Raw genomic sequence first — 17,500 nt, forward strand, 5'->3', positions numbered from 1 at the left:
TCCCGCTAGCGCTGTGCAGACACAAAGGCGAAATCCTGCGTTCCGGGAATCGATGTTATCGTCGACTGCCACAAGCCTTTGAGAGTTCACGTAGATTTGGTGAGTAACCCTTGCCCGACAGTACTACTAAACGCGCTGCTCTTGTCCGACCTTCCGCTCACTTTTTTATTGAGGTTGTGCGTGCGGACGGACACGAGTGACGACTGACCAGGTGCAATCAGCTGTTCTTCGGCTACCGGCTGTTGCTCAGTGGTTGACGCTCCACTCGAGCTCGACACAAGCGCAAATAGTCGTACTGTAGTACTTCCCGTTGCACGCGTGGCCCTGAACTAACTAATACTTGAATAATTATTGCTACTCTCAAGCTGTCTGCTGAGCTCACACCTGGGCCAAACGTTGGATCTTCCAGTGCGCGCTTGCACTCCTGCTCTTTCCGCGGCCGAGAACGAAATCCTCGACGTCGCCTGTTTCCAAGCGAGCGAAGTCTGCACAAACTACGAACGAGTTACGTAGGCCACCGACCTAGCCACATCCAATGTCCACCACCGCGAAATCGATGTTCCGCAGTGTGAAAATACAGCTCCTTCAGACGCGACCGAAGTCTAGATCTAGTAGACCCAGACTCCAGAATTAGAGGCAGAAAGCGAAGTTCGCACCTTGGCCGCAAACGGCGACTTTCACACTCAAACTCAAAGTGCCACGATCAGCACTTCGCATCTTCAATGAGCTGACCTGTCCGATAAAATGAAGTGGAGAATGACTGGCGAAAGAGGTCAATCTACGCTGCAGCAATACCATGAATACTCGCCGACGCTTTCAGACCTTCCTGCTCTATACAAAACGAAAAAGTTTCGGTCTTGCACTCCGCTGCCCTCTTTCTAGTCGGGGATAAAATAAAAATTAATAAAAGGTTCAGCAACTGTATTGCCAAACAATGACTCGGCTATCGAGAGCGTTTGTATTGAATCGCTGATACAACGTTACCCAATGGAGCCATTTGGGGTGGGACAAGGTGTCTCGTGATGCCATGCAGTACAGCCGCAAAGAATGTAGATCTACGTAGTGTAAAATGCGTGTGGCTAATTCGAGCTGTCATCCACCATTTCCAGGCATTATTGCACGAAAATAAAGCCAGCAAGCACTGCGCGTGCACTGACCGTGATACTTTTGGCTTTGACCGTCAGACCATACATTTGTGGGTTAAAAAATCTCTGCCTTTTTCTTTGACCAGGCTCAGGTGAGCACTGAGCAGTGAGCACACGAGGCTTTGATCTGTCCCATGAAATGCGTGTATAGTATACCGGTAGCGCAGGTCACGCGTCACTCGTGGGCTGAACAGACATCCACTGCGGATCCTTTCCGATCCGCAGTCAGCTGATCCAGCATCTTATTATTATAAACTGGACCGCAAGCAATGCCAAGCATGTCTCCTGCACTGGACAGTAGACTGTCCGCAATCGGACAAACCATAAAAATGTATTATACAGAACAAACAGGAGCTTGAGTTTTCACACGACGACCGACAATGTACAGCCATGTATAGTCATGTACAGCCATGTAAAAATTTTGCTAGTACGGTAAAGTACCGCCAGAGCGCCCCACCATCTCGTCCTTTCGTGGCCGCCTTGTGGAGGTGGATTCCTATCTGTAGGTCATACGACACGGACCTTGTACAAACATTGCACATTGTGCAGTCAATCCGTACCCAGTTTACCTTCGAGCTCCACATAAAAGCATACCAAGTGTGACCTTAGTACACGAAGGTTCTCACATCGTACAAACTTAGTAGCATTCTGCCATACGATTTTCCTTTCTCTGGCTGTAAAATCAAGGTGGGGCGCTCTCGCGAGACGGGGCGCTCTGGCGGTACTTTACGGTACAGTAAAACCTGCCAAGGCGACCACTCGGATACGGCGACCACCTGTCCCAGTCTCCCAGAAGACCAATGTAACCAGAACCAAGGGATGCCATTTCCAGGCAAATGACCCTGCGCTAGGAGACCACCTGGTAACAGCGACAACAATCACATCATTTCGAAGGTTCCTAGAGCGGTCGTCTTAGACAGGCTTTCATTGCACAGTAGATCATGCCGATCTACCTGCGCAGGTCCGGGTAGGAGATCTACATGTACATGACTTGTACCGGTACATGTGTATACTGGAAGTACAGTATGTCATGACGTACATACCTATTCGTGTTTGGTACATGTACAATGTACATGTAATGAAAACAAGAAGAAGAGCACTTTGACTAGTTCGAGGAGCAGAATCATCGAGAAATTGCCTGCAATACCGTTTCAGGGTTCCGCCAATTTCAATGGTTTTTGAGCAGCATCTGCCAGTTTTCGAGCATTGTACGCCAAGGCCTAGCACTGTTTAGAGCGAGCGCTGGAGGCACACGACTGCAATCACTGCTGTAGCCCTAGGCGGATAATTATGGCAGAAATAATTATGGCAGAATTTGGTAGTGTTTCTGGTATGTGTTCATGCATTATGGGTGGTTGTGTGGATAAAGAAATGGAGCAGAATTCAAGGAAGTGCCTGCCATACAGTTTGTATAGTTCTCCTAGTTTCATTGGGTTTCCTCCAGAATCGACATACATGTACAGGCTACGTTGTATCCTTCCAGCATTACCCGCCAAAGGAATATTACTTACACGTCTGTACAATGCGTATAGTACATTTACATGTACATGTACTCAATCTGCTGACAGCATGCTGTTTCGTTCTTTGTGAACTCATCAGCGCAGCACAGAGGAAATGAGGCCGAACCTGATATGTACATGTATATATCTACTGACAGAGTACTGTCACGAACATGTACATTATCATTCTACTGTACATGTCCATGTCCAGTTCCATACCATGTACAATTACATGTAGAATGATAATAGCTCGAGCACATGTACATGATTGTACATGCAATTGTTAGATTGACAGCATGAAACTCTAACAATGGCGTGAACTACAACAAGGTTTATCTAATACTGGTTTACCAGTGTTGGATTATATGATTGTACATGTAAATGCACATAGTACTCTTGAACCCTGATGGCAGACTCGTCTTCATTGACTGAGCTGTGGCAGTGTGGGGACCACCACAACAACAACACCACGGTCTGTGACAAGGAGTGATAAAGTAATACTGAGTATTCATTGGTTGTTGGAGTTGAGAAGGGAAAAGTCTGAAGAAAACATTGACTGCCACCACCAGGACTCTAACCAGGGATAGGTCTTTGCGGGTAATGCCGGCAGAAAAATTGGAAGAATTCGGTACTTTTTCTGGTAATTTTCTTCTTTTTTTAAGCCTCTTATACGGGCAATCACAGATTATTATTTCACTGGCCTGACGCAACAACTGCAAAGCAAAACAAAACAAAAAAAATTTTAAAAAAAGAAAATAAAACTTAACAATCTGCACACAATGACTGGTGATTTTCATGCATGTTTGGTATGTGGATAAAGAAATGGAGCAGAATTCGAGGAATTGCCCGCCATAAGGTTTGTATGGTTCTGCCAATTTCACTGCTTTTCGAGCAGAATCTGCCACCTTTTCGAGCAATATCCGCCAATGCCTAACCAGGGACCTTCGCTTGAGTTGCGGCCAGCGATGCCCTAAACACGTTTTTTTAATCTTGTAGCCTCAACTGTACTCTGTAGGATGCATCACGCAGCTCCATAAGTAAAAATTGGCTTGTGAGCGACACTGGCTCCTTGGTTACTAGTATTATAATTATTATGTACATGACATGTTTTTACTTCCGAAGAATCACTTTCAGCGCAGCCAAGACGCCCAGAATGCGGACGGTGGTGTACCTCTTCCGTTCTGCTCTGTTTTACCTTTCCCTTTTCGTGCGTCCCTCTTGATATTATGTACTTTGTGCTACGTTATATTCAGGCAACGAACTAAAATAATATAATGCCAACTAACCAGCCAACACCTGGGAGTCGTGTAGCTTACGACTCCATCCCAGGTGCAGACGGTAGTTCCTTATATAAAGAAAGGAACAACAGCTGGGTGGTCTGAAGACGAGAAGTGAAGACAGGATATCCGAACCCTAGCTGTACATGTACATGCACGTAAGCAGGCATTCTCAAATGGACAGACTTGGATACACAACTGGCAACACACAACCTGCCAGCTAACGCATGTTTCTCTCTTATTGGCCACGGCCATCGTGGGCCATGGGAGCAAAGATAAATCAACTTTTTAAGCAAAGATTTCAGCTGCCACCACTTTAGTCATATTATACATGATATAATTATGCCATTATGGGGGTAGGTAGCGGCGCAGAACACGTTTAGGTTGCTGGTTTTGTCCTCGTCACGCGCACACGTACATCTACTGGCCGCGGCGTGAGCGGAAATTCTATCTTGTACCTCGTGTATCTCTCTCGCTAGATTTGGACACCATCACCTGGCCTAGCCTGTTCCTCGGGAGATTGCGAGTCGCGCTTGACTACACTCGGAACCAGTACCAGTAGCTGCTTTGCGAACAGAGAGCGTGCGCGCGCACACACACACACACACACACCCACACACACACACACCATCAAACTGACAAAGCGTGGATGGCCATGGAGATTTGCGAGTGTGAGTGCGTGCGTGAGTGTATGCGTGAGTGCGTGCAGAGGAAGAATGGAACGGACTGGCGAATCGTCCTGACCGCACACCAGTTCTGCAAGCGCGATCTTGCAGAAAGTTGAGCTTCTATTCGTGTATAAGCGGCCACATATTTCGGCGGCAATTAGCCAGCAGGCAGAAGTCGCTAAGGTGACATGGTGTGTGAGCATGGGTCGAGTTTCATGCGTCATTATACAAATATACAATCATGCACCACATGGCAGTCCAGAAATAACTGAGAAAATGTGTGGTGTACTTTATGCTCAGTACCTGATATGGAGCAAACGCCGGAGTCTGCTTGATTAACACTCCTTACGAAGACGGTAACCCTCCCATGCATAGCAATAACGCCATTAATTGTAACGGTAAAACACAGTCATGTACATGTACACTGCAGATTATCTGGATCATATTTTCATTTTCCCTTCGGTGTTCGAACCTATCTTGACATTTGGTACATGTGAGCGATATAACAATGCAGCGATGGGGAGGCGAGGGGGAACAAATCCAAAGTGAACAATCAACGAAGGTAATATATACTAATAATAACAATATGTTACAGATAGAGTGGTAGAAAGCCTCTTGAAATAAGCCAAAATACGTGTAAATACGTGTAAATACGTGTAAATGATCCATGAGGTGTCGAAGCAGTACGTTCCTTATAGAACATTTTGCAACAAAAGGTTAGGATTTTATCAGTGTAGTTGGCAAGTATGTAGATCATCGGCTATACGTGTAGTATGAAGTGCAGACTTTACAGACAAGGAGGAAAACTTCTGTCAGCGGAGAGGGCTCAGCACAATAATGTGGAGTACTGCCACACACAAAGGGCACAAGGGAGGTTTACAGGTTTGTCGCAACTCAGAGTTTCTTGTGTTGCGGACTTAACAGACAATGGAGGCACGTCTACTCTAATAGAGAAGTTTCATTGCATTGCACAAGACTCGAGAGCTCATCATGTAAATCACAGCGATTCTAATTCAATAGTTTGGTCGTGTCACTGGCGATCGTGTACGAAGGAGGCGAGTTTCAGTATGGTTCGTTACCTCCAGGCATCTCTGGGCACACTGCACCATCGGCAATATCGCCGCAACATCGGCCGGTGTGGTGCTAGACCGTAGCGAGCTCAATGAAATCCGACCCTGTGAGTCAGCTTTGCGCCCTGCTGGCCTGCATGCACAATGTACTTCGGAAGTCCCATGCATGCAGTGGAAATTCCAGTGTTCGCAGGCCAAGGGCTGCACAGCGCCCAGGCCATGGATACTTGACTCACTCGATCGGATTTCATTGCGCAGCTCTGTAGTAAAGGGAATTAGAATCATTTTAAAAGGTATACCTGTACTCTATTTCAGAGAGCGGAGTCCTCCGGCTCGATAGAGTGCTCAATGCGGAAGCAGAGCAGTAACACACGAGTCACAGAAAACCACGTAATCAGTTGTCTGAAGATTGCTACATGTACATGTACATGTATATGGCATGAAGCTGTAAGTTACGACAATCAAAACGCGTGGTTTTCTGTGGCTCGTGCCTGTACTCTATTTCAATATTTGGACACATGGAAGCAGCTTTCTAAAATTGTTTATCTATTTTTCAGAACTCGCAAGTTGAAGCCTTGTTAATCTCAAACCTGCAACACACACACCTGACCTTTGACCTTTTACGCCCATCGCCGGAGGCGATGATAGCAATGCTACGGCAGAAGCCATAGCAACTTGTGCTGGGATTACACCATTCAACAGCTTGCAAGGCTGAAGAATTGACCGTCACTATTCAGCCTGGTCTACACCATACAGCTATTTGGAGTGACATTTTCTGGCCAGTGAATCCCTATTTTTGGTCTTTTTCATTTTTTTCCCCCGCACACATCACACAACATACTCCGGCATGCACTGGCTGTTGGTAACCACCCAGGAGAATGAAAGAAAAGTCAGGAAGAGTCTGAGAAAGAGAAGAAAGACGTGTGTGACCATAATCGTCGGGAATCGAACCCGCAATCTATCGATTGGAAATCGCTGCACATACCACTGCACCATATGGGACACACACACACACACACACACACACACACACACACACACACACACACACACACACACCTCAGCCCTCAGACCTGCCCATCGCGGAAGCGATGATAGCGAACAGCTAGACATAGCGACTGGTGCTGGGATCACGCCATTCAACAGCTTGCAAGGCTGATGACCGCCACTAATGTTAGCCTGGTATCCGCCACTAGGGCCCGGCGGATTCTGCCGGCAGAAAAATTGGCAGAATTCGGTACTTTTTCTGGTAAGTTTCATGCATGTTTGGTATGTGGATAAAGGAATGGAGCAGAATTCGAGGAATTGCTCGCCATAAGGTTTGTGTGGTTCTGCCAGTTTCACTGCTTTTCGAGCAGAATCTGCCACCTTTTCGAGCAGAATCCGCCGGGCCCTATCCACCACACAGCTGATTGAAGTGGCTTTTTATGGCCAGTGAATCCCTATTTTTCATTTTTTTTTACACACACACCACACCACATACTCCGGCATACACTGGCTGTTGGCAACCACCCAGGAGAATGAAAGAAGAGCTAGGAGAATGAGAAAGAGAAGAAAGACGTGTGCGACCATAATCGTCGGGAATTGAACCCGCAACACACACACACACACACACACACACACACACACACACACACACACACACACACACACACACACTTCTGTTCGCTTTGCATAACTCCAACATTCAAGATTGCATTCCACGCCCAGTTCAGGGTTGTTATTCTGGAGTTGTTGTTTAATTTTGTTTAAATCGCAGTTTAATACCGAACGAACAGAGGTGCTCAACAACAAGGAAGTGAATGAAGGTGCCAAGAAGTACGAGGGGACTCAAGCAGACATATTACTGATATTAGTAAATTAAAGGTCCCAGATCGGATGACAATCATCAATGTCCATTAATTGTACTTGACGCTTCAGGTCTTGAATTTGGAAACGCGGCTGTAAAGGCGATGCTGAAACCAGGACAGGGTACATGACAATCATGTTTAGGCACTTTCATCCCTCCTCACTGGGTAGGCACCGGCGGATTCCGCTCGAAAAATTGGCAGATTCTGCTCGAAAGGCAGTGAAATTGGCAGAACCATACAAACCTTATGGCGGACAATTCCTCGAATTCTGCTCCATTCCTTTATCCACATACCAAACATGCATGAAACTTACCAGAAAAAGTACCGATTTCTGCCAAATTTTCTGCCGGCATTATCCGCCGGTGCCAACTCCTCAGGGTAAATATACTTCCATTTCCCTTGCACCATCATGTACTTGTCCAGAGACGAGAGATCCTACCAGTTGTCATGGCAGTCACTACTCGCGAATGAAAGGGTTCCCACTTTCGGGCACACTTCGCCAGACGAGCACAGAAAATCGTTCGACTTGCCCGCGCTATGTCATACACTACTTGTGCATGTACCAGGTGTACAGTGTAGTCGTGAACATGTTGGAAGTTCAATTTCAAGCCATAGGTTGTCAGCTCGGATTCTGATTTCTGTCCGATGCACGTCCTTCAAGTTGAAACTCCATGGGTATATACTCACCCCGGGGCCACCACTAGCCCTTTCCCAAAGATGCTCGCCACTCTTTTCGCAACTTTTTGTTGTTTTGGAAGAAATCGCAACTTTCACAACTTTCTTCATTTTCACAAACTACTTCGCAACTTTCCGCAACTGTGTGCAGAGAAGCGTCCTGGAGGAGACCATTGATGTGTCCGTGATGCTCCGCTTCAACAAGAAGCGCTGAAACAGAGCATCACATTATCATGACATTGACAAGTTTACTTCGAGAAGTACAGTCTTACATGTACATGTATGTGGCAGCCCTGAGCATGCCGCTGTGTTATAAATGCTGTGCGAAGGTTCAACAAAAAGGACAATGACTCATTCCAAGTCTGTTCATTTTCCTTTTTAAGACTCCGGCAGTTGTGCTGCGCCGCAGTGTTTTCCATTTCCGCTGCTGTATTGGTTGTTTTTGGCATTATGCACAAGAATTCGCTCATTTTGAGTTGCGATATTAGAAACTTTTGAGCCTTTTTGAAAACATGGATCCAATCACAGCAACTTTCCGGAGTGACTTGCTTTGGCATGGTTGCGAAAAGCATAAGTAAGTTGCGAAATACTTTGGCATCTTTGGGAAAGGGCCAATCGGGTACAAACGTAGACAGACTCGCGTCACACTTGCTATTTACACAGATGCTATTGACACAGAGGATAAGGATCAGGTGATGAGAGATAGCAAAATTCAAAGGTATGCATCTGTAGCCATGCAGTGGCATACACACGCACTGCCACGCACGCGCACATACTGTACATGTACACACACGTACACACAGTAACCCAGTAACACACACACACAGTAACACACACACACACAGTGACACACACACACAGTGACACACACACACACACACACACACACAGTGACACACACACACACAGTGACACACACACAGTGACACACACACAGTGACACACACACACACACAGTGACACACACACACACGTACACACAGTAACCCAGTAACACACACAGTGACACACACACACACAGTGACACACACACACACACACACACACACACACATGATCTCAGTGACTGCACTGTGCATATGTGTCAAGCAATGCGTTCGATCACGTGTTAGTCTGCAGTGAAGAAGTCTGCGGCATAGTGCCCAGTATTAGTGGCAGTGGCATACCTAGCATATCTAGCCATGGCATGGGGTTCGATGTGCAGTCATCCTTATAAGGCTCACTTGCCCATGCCCTGTATTTTGTCCATCTTCTGTGATCTACACTACATAGTCATTGTCATTGTAGACCAGCTTACCGCTAGATCAATGCAATAGTTAGATGACGGCACAGGTGTAACGATGCAAGCGCCAGCATCATGAACTGAACTGTATACCCGCGCTAGTCTCGAAGTCGAAGCAGGAGACATGAGCTGCCATACAGCCTTACAGGGTCAGGCGGGAGCTCTCCACTACTCACTAGCTACATGTAGCACTGCACTCAGTCTGTGGCTGAGTCTATTATGTACGTACATGGTATTCATGCTTGCCGCATCGCCAGCTCAAGCCGAGTCAAGGGCTTTCTCCACGTACTGTGTCATCTTGCAAGTTGCTGTTCACTCCACAGTGCCGATTGTTTCGGTTTCACTTTCGCTCCTGACAGTAGTGAACGCTACGGAATCAGGCCAAGCGCCGTTGGGAGCTGTGTTCGCCATCAGGCGAGTACCTAAGCTGAGTTTGTTGAGCGGTCGTGTTTGGAGCAGCCGTTGATGCTGGTAGTGGATCGAGCTGATTTGACTTGGAGCTTGCTTTGTGTCGAAGTGGTGCAGACGCGTGTGGAAATAGAGGCGTTGGACTTAGCCATCAACGTTACGTGGAGAGAAGAGACTGCAGCGCCATGCCAACACAATGGTAAGTGTACGGTGGCGTGAGGAAGCTGTGTTGTGAGTCTTGGCTTCACGTTAAAATCACGTCCATCAGTAAACTGGTGGTCAAAACAGGCAGCCATGGACAAAGGGGTGCACGGCGGGGAAGCGCTACCTTTAGATGTAGGCGATAAATCTGTGGACGGGCGTCCGCACCTATGTGTGCATACAATCGCCAGTGAGAGTGTGTGTGCAACATTGTGCGTGCACCCCCTGGTTTACTCCTGTGTTTAGGCACTCAGTTTTGGTGGGATTCGCTTCGCCGTTGGCCACTTTCTGTTGTTCTGGAACCCGCCCGGCCCTTGACCCTGGACTCGTGTCTTTGGGGAAAAGATTTCCTCCCGGGGCAGGCGTACAGTGGGAGATGAATGAAAAGATGTTTGTTGCTAATGTCGTTTGATACTTGGTGTACAGCCCAACTATCCGACAACTGGCTCGTAGCCTCGGCAGTGCTGTCGCTGTGGTTGTTCCTGGCACGACTGCTGGTGCCGCTGCGAACCAATTGTTGGGTGGGACAACAAATACGATTAGAACGCGCAGACAGTGGCTTTGGTGTGTAGTCGTGTCATTAGCTAGCGAACTATAGGGCAGGCCGTTGGAAGCATCTGTATGCAGGGCAGTGTGGCCTGTGAGGGGCTGATGTTGCACCTGGCCTGGGTAGTGCAAGGTGTTCCAAATACGATAGTCCACAATGATGGTACGTGTTCGTGAAGGCAAAGTGGTGACGGTGGGCGGTTTGTGTTGCGAATGATGCGCAGCTTCACCTTCCCTTGGTAGCAATCCTGATCACCGTGACACCCTTGCTACCTCCCCTGTCTCTCCTTTCATCTCACATGTTCTCTCTGGACAAGCGTTGCTGCTAGTGCCACTGCCAAGAACAATATACTGGTACAAAAGAAAAGAAAAGAAAACAATCTCTCTCCTTTCACCCCAGCCGTTCAGCCTAAGCGAAGCTGTCGGTTCAGCATCCTGCAGAGCTGATGCACTTCGCCGCGAACATAGGCATGTAATGACAACTCAAGGAAATGGGGGGTGTGATATCGCCTGCCCGATCACGCCTGTAATCATGCCCTCGCGTGACAGTATGCTCAGTGCTAGCAAATTACTGACACACTTATCTCATGGTCGCTTAGTGCGTAAAACTCGGAGTTGAACAATTTTCAGTCCTCTTGTTGTTTGAACTACATATATCTCTGCCTCTCGGTATTGAGCACTCTCTTGGACACCCCGGAACCTCTCTCTTTTATAATTCTAACATTGGGAACTGAACTGTAGGTGATCGCTGCTGACCTGTGTCGGTCAAGTGAGTGAAAAGTTGCACTGAAACCCCCCACCGTGACCTTCAGCTAGTGAAACATGTACTGTGGAAATTTGCTATTAAAGATGTGCCCGCATGGGCAACAGAAAATGCTGAGTATTTGAAGTACTTATTAGGGTATCACATTTGTACTTCAATATGGAGCAATACACTTGTACCCTGGACAACGTCTATTTACGAGTATGTACTGTACTCGGTGAGCTCCATGCACCGTGTGCACATCAATATCACAGAACAAGAAATAGAATTATACCCTGGCAGAAAGGAAAAGTAACGGTCTCGCCGCAGATTGGCGCTGATGTGGTTCCCTGCCTGCTGGAAATTTCGTGATTCGTGTCTTCGTCATCCGAACACGATGATGAAATCATGAAATGGATTCCGTTTTCAGCACCGCTTGTGCGTATCAGCCGGGCGTCGACACCAGCGTCGACACCATATCCACCTACCGTATACCGTCGACACCATATCCACCTACCGTATACCGTCGACACCATATCCACCTACCGTATACCGTCGACACCATATCCACCTACCGTATACCGTCGATCGAGTACAATACAAATAATTATGTACACACATCCTACTACTTCAACCTTTACCTCGTGCCCAACATGTACGTTTCTATGCGTTCTCGTAGCGTTCCCTATGCGCTATGCGCTATGCGCTATCACGGTGGAATGGAGTTTATGGAACAAAAGTGGCTCGGCCAACAACCTGACCTGGTACACATGTACTACCGATTAAGTGGTGCGGTATACCATACACAGTATCGGGGGGGGGGGGGGATGCTAACAGCGTTTAGAAACAGTATTTTCAGAGAGAACAATCGTGGAGAAGCAGAGAAAATGGGAACCCACACGAGGTGCACTCTCGCGACATCCCAGTACATGCCCCGAAGAATCGAATTACACTGTTTTGTCCAAATCCCCCCCCCCCCCCCCCCCCAGAGCGAAAACAATAATTAATTATTGAAGAATGCGCAGGGAAACTATCTACAATGATAGTTCTAGTTGCCATGGGATGTGAAGCCGATTGCCTCTAACAAGTGATCAATGAATCTCTTATAATTTTATTATGGATATCATACGGGTGCCTGTATCGAGGAGGCCGATGGCTGTGGGCGACATCGCCTGCCAAAATGAAGAGTGATTATTATCACGCTCCTATTCTGTACTGCCCTGGCTCCTGAACGAACTGGGTGCAATGGGCCCCTAGTTTATCTATCTATTCCACACCCCACATCCCGTAGCATTATACATGTACATGTGATCACCGATCAAAGACGAGGGGGCGAAAACCAGAAAATGTACTTCGAAGTAGGAACACTCCGAATTGAGAGGATTGAAAAAGGAATGAAGACAGACGTAACATGGATGGCATTGGGTCTATCGTGCTGACAAAACAGAAGTAATGTTCACATGTTCGCTTTAACGCCTTCTATACAATTGTGTTGCGAAACACAACCACAGAAACAGCATAGGATGTTTCGCTTGTGTCAGGCCACTACCATTCCTTGTATACCAAGTGCTGACAGCTGACATTAAAGTCTCCAACAGATCACAGCGCCTCTTCCAAGTGTATGGGATGCCAAACTGCTGCAAAAAGACAATTACAATGGACTGCTGGATTGAGGCTCCAGTCTCTTCGGAGGCGTGGGTTCGGATCCCACCGCTGCCACAATGTTCCGGTGGGCCTGCAAGCTACACAGGAGTCCATTGCGGGACAAGACAAGCACTGATTTATTTGCATCGAGCATGTGTGTATTATGCACTGTAACAATGTACGGATGAGAGAGACCATATGGAGAGAGACAATGCTGCGACAACCACTATGCACTACAGAAACGTCCTCCTGCAACCCACAAGTCGATCACAACATGATCTGACCGTGCAAGCCATCATGTCTGTGATTCTTTGTCATCAAATACTGTACCAACACTATCACTGTATCAGGCGACGCATCGTTCTGAATCTGGGAATGAAAGAGTATGAGTATCGGGGGGGGGGGGGGGGGGTGGTCTACTGACAGAGCTAGCTAGCTGTGACTGGCCGTGTAGACTGCTCAAGTGGTGGTGTATTCTATGTGTGACCTACACCAGACAGCACCCTCCCTGTGCAGCATGAAGTTAGTTATCGTCATAGACATACATGTTTAAGTCCCGATGATGCACAGTCATGACTCATGCTCTGACCAATTGCGCCACACTGACAGTCTGTACAAAGTCAAGCGAGCATGAAAAGAACTTGTAAAACCACCGGGACATTGTTAGCGACGTGATGGGTACGGCGTATACCGATGACAACACTCAATCAACGGTGACAAAAGTGAGAAGATATGCCAAGAGAGATTTATTTATTTTTTTTTTATTTCGGCCAGTCGGCTACTATCATTTCGTCTTGAGGGTTAGACAAGGGGAAGTAGCCATGTTACATTGTAGGGGCGTTAGCCCACCTTTCGGCACCGGGAGTTGCCAAGAGAGATGATAATTGAACACACTCAGAACAGGGGGTTATTGGAATAATACAGTCACGTACATGTATTCACCACTCCCTGAGCAGAGTGCATCTTTTAGTCCCAGCCTCTGTCATGTCTAGGGGAGCACATGTATAGCTATGCGTTGTTGGACGACAGGGTGCAGAATGTCCCAAGGCTAAACTGGACTCCGCACGCAAACAGTCACTGTCACATATCCCAAGTTGTTTAATCGCCCTGGTGATGTGTCATGTTCGAAAATATGCTGACATAAAACCATTGTGTTGAGCCGGTTGAGAGTGGGGTTCTTAGGAGCCACATTACATTACGTGCTAACACTAAGGAGAACTAGACAGCAAAGCCATTTGGGAGGGTCCCTTGTTCGAGGTTTGGTGGTGACAGTAATTTGTTTCTTCACAAACTGAGTCATGAACAGTGTTCAGTTCGTCCTGGGGTTCTTTTTTTTCTACAACATCCACATATCTCCAGACACTGGGGTGAATAATGGAGTGTGGTGGTGGGGCCCATTAATTAAGCTCCGCTGACCAGAGGTCTCGGCTTCATAGCTCCATGGACGCAGCAAAGGGTTAGATGTAGTAATCTAAATATAATACAGCAATTTACTTGCACGTGTAGGCATCGTCATAGTTCCACACCAGACAGAGAAACTCCAACCAGGGGCAGTAGCAGCTACTTTTCTCCTGCTGGGAAGCAAGAAAACTTGTGAGTAAAGTTCAGACTTCGCGTCACCACCTGCTATACCGTCGTGCTGAGGAACACGAGCATGCAGCTTGGGGCGTTTTGCTTGTGCCAGATCACCACCACGCTTGCCTGATGATTATTCCCAGGTGGCAGATCATCCGGCGCTTTGCCGCGAGCGTTCAAGGGTTGACATTCTGTAACTACATCATTCTTCCTCGCATTAGAAATCCACTGTCACATCGATCACACCACCGCTCCACAATGCACCCCTGGTCGACCCCTACCACATGCCCATCACCGCCATCGCGAGGAACTCTCGGTATAGGGACATTGACATCGATGTTGAATGAGAGAACCGAATTCCAAGACGAGTACTATTACTGCTAGCAGCTCAAAGTCCTACTACTTACTGCACCTGGTATGCGTGCACGTGTAGCGCTGATGCTACGGCCCTGCTTGCTTGTGTTCACTAAGTAACGACTGGTTACGTAGTTGTCCGGGCTAACGCCCCTACATGACTACTTCCCCCTGTCTAACTCCCAAGATGAAAATAGTAGCCGACTGGCCGAAATTTAAAAAAAAGTTGTCTGGCTGCTCCAAGGAACGCATGAGCGGTGTTGATACTGAGGCCCTGGGTCGGTTTAGTCGCTTCTGCCCCGCCTCCACTGCTTCGGTTGCCATCCTTATGTACCTCCCTGCTATCTCTCCCTGGCGTTTGCACCATGATGGTTTGTGGCTATCTTTTAAAAGAAAAGGCTGACTGTAGACAGCAAGAACAACGGCAACTGAGCAGCCTCGCTCACCCGTAGACGTCCAGCTGCAGTACTGGCTCTCTGTTTAAAAATGCAATATTTCCACATTCAAACCCTACACTGCAAGCTCTCTTTTCTGATGTAAAACTCACTCTAGTATCTCCTATTGCCGACACTGGGCCATCGTGAGAATACAGATGTTGAAAATACAATGACTGTTGCATCAGAAGGCCATTGTTCGACTGAATTACAAACGCTGGGGTAGTTTCTCAGTTCCCTTTCGGTTCTACATCACCCGACTGACGCAAGGACTCGCACCAGCAAGCGTACTGCAATCACGAAGCGGTGGTACGTGGTATCTAAACTAGGAATTGCTGTCTGTTTATCATCAATCTCCAAAAGTTCAGCATTCCATACTCACAGTTCGGTACGGGTGCTTCTAGTTCTAGATTATCGGCAGCAGACACACAGGGCAACCGCTATTGATCATGATGATCAAGGTGCTAAAGTCGGTGGTGTACATGTAGTGGCTGGGTGATAGCAGCTGATTAGACCGCCGCCTCTGTAATAGCTGCATTGCATTAGCCCACATTACTCATAGCGTCGGCCCCCGACTGCCGGGGCTCAGGTAGCCCTTGGTGGATGATGCTCGAACAATTGGCAGGTTCTGCTCGAAAAGCAGTGACATTGGCAGTAGACCTACCATACAAACCTTATGGCAGGCACGTCCTTGAATTCTGCTCCATTTCGTTATGCCCTTATCCACATACCAAACATACATGAAAAATACCCGAAAAAGTACCGAATTCTGCCCTTTTTCTGCCGGCATTATTCGCCAAGGGCTAGGCTCAGGCGCATTACATCGCCCGTGGGTAGACCTATGGCCCGGGTGTTTTACAAGACAGTAGATCATAGATTTACGAGGCTCCAGATCAGCGATCAATGATGGACACGATGTCTGCAAAGTGACATTGACAGCAGCAACTTGTCACACATTTTGTGCAATGTTGCAACACAACTACGGGAACGATATTACTGGATCGGATGCTGAGTGAGGGGAATCTCCTTCGCTGACTCTAATCTTTGCACGCCCAGCAGTATAATCAGCTCTTCGTGGCAGCTTGTGCCGCCACCTCCATGGCTAAACCACCATCGACAAGAATTCGTCGAACGGCTCGGGGATGTTGAATGTACATATGACCCGGTAGTTTGAAACGAATTCGGACTCGCTGCGACACGCACTAGTTTAGCTTCGCGGCTGCTTGTCATGGCGAATAGTAGGACTGTAGGATTGCTAGACTTTTTTAGTTTACTTGAGAGCACAAGACCACCAGAATAGATGAGATTGAGAGATTTGAGACAGAAGCAAGGAGAGGATAATAAGAATATAAAGTGAGATACAAGTCGAGGAAAACTCGAACAAAAGGGGAAGAAAATCTTGAAATACGTGTAGGTCGCTACATGGACAGTCGTAGCGTAGCTGCGCAGGTCAGGCTACCGGCACTCCACTGACCAAGCGACTTGCTACCGCAGAAGACGCGCAGCCATTGCGATACGGAGCTATCGTCAGGCTGAGTTCTCGACGTACCGCTTGAGCCGAGGTATGGACGGAGACCGAAAGTACGTAACACGAGCAATTGAAGATAAGCCGCATGGTCGTCGACACTGTCAGGCACACCGGTAGCAGGAAAATACCAATGACCAAAAGTAAGGAAATATGCGAGGAAAGGTGGGAGAAGGTACACGAGGTGATCGAATAATGAAAGAACGAATGTCACAAGGACCAAAATTACCTGATTACGCCACCCTAGCTGTGATGGCAGGTTCAGTGAAAGACTTGGCCAAGAGCAGAGTATGGAGTTGTGGCATTCGCTATAACCCCCCCCCCCCCCCCCCCCTCCAGGACACACACACACACACACAACCATCCCCTGACAGCTGATCAAGAAGAGCTTACAAGTAAACACTTGCCCGACTGGAACAGATGCGTTAAAAAATCGGATGTGAATGGTTTTTTGAAAGTACTGGTCCTATCAAGAAAGTTGAGTGAATTGCTCTAAAACTGCTCTGTTTGTTTGTGTGTTTGTGTGTTGATTTTACCTGTACAATAGGGCTGTGGAATGGCAGTGTTGACACCGACCAGTGCATGTGATCACCCTTCTGTTGACC

At 47.5% G+C, this 17,500-nt stretch overlaps 2 protein-coding genes across 2 annotated transcripts in view; one reads left to right on the forward strand and one right to left on the reverse strand.

Annotated features, from left to right (window-relative positions):
- The window catches only part of LOC135812271 (arf-GAP with dual PH domain-containing protein 2-like), a 16,064-nt gene extending 15,252 nt beyond the window's left edge, over window positions 1-812 (reverse strand). The window contains exon 1 of the mRNA XM_065325635.1: window positions 1-812. This exon is cut by the window's left edge and continues 323 nt beyond it. The gene's annotated coding sequence lies outside the window, so the exon portion shown is untranslated.
- An 8,871-nt stretch (window positions 813-9,683) lies between these two features.
- The window catches only part of LOC135812258 (uncharacterized), a 10,931-nt gene continuing 3,114 nt past the window's right edge, over window positions 9,684-17,500 (forward strand). The window contains exons 1-2 of the mRNA XM_065325622.1: window positions 9,684-10,073; window positions 17,443-17,500. The exon at window positions 17,443-17,500 is cut by the window's right edge and continues 3,114 nt beyond it. The gene's annotated coding sequence lies outside the window, so the exon portion shown is untranslated. The remainder of the gene's footprint in view (window positions 10,074-17,442) is intronic.

The sequence above is a fragment of the Sycon ciliatum genome, chromosome 3, assembly GCF_964019385.1.
Source record: "Sycon ciliatum chromosome 3, ocSycCili1.1, whole genome shotgun sequence".
Classification (NCBI taxonomy): domain Eukaryota; kingdom Metazoa; phylum Porifera; class Calcarea; order Leucosolenida; family Sycettidae; genus Sycon; species Sycon ciliatum.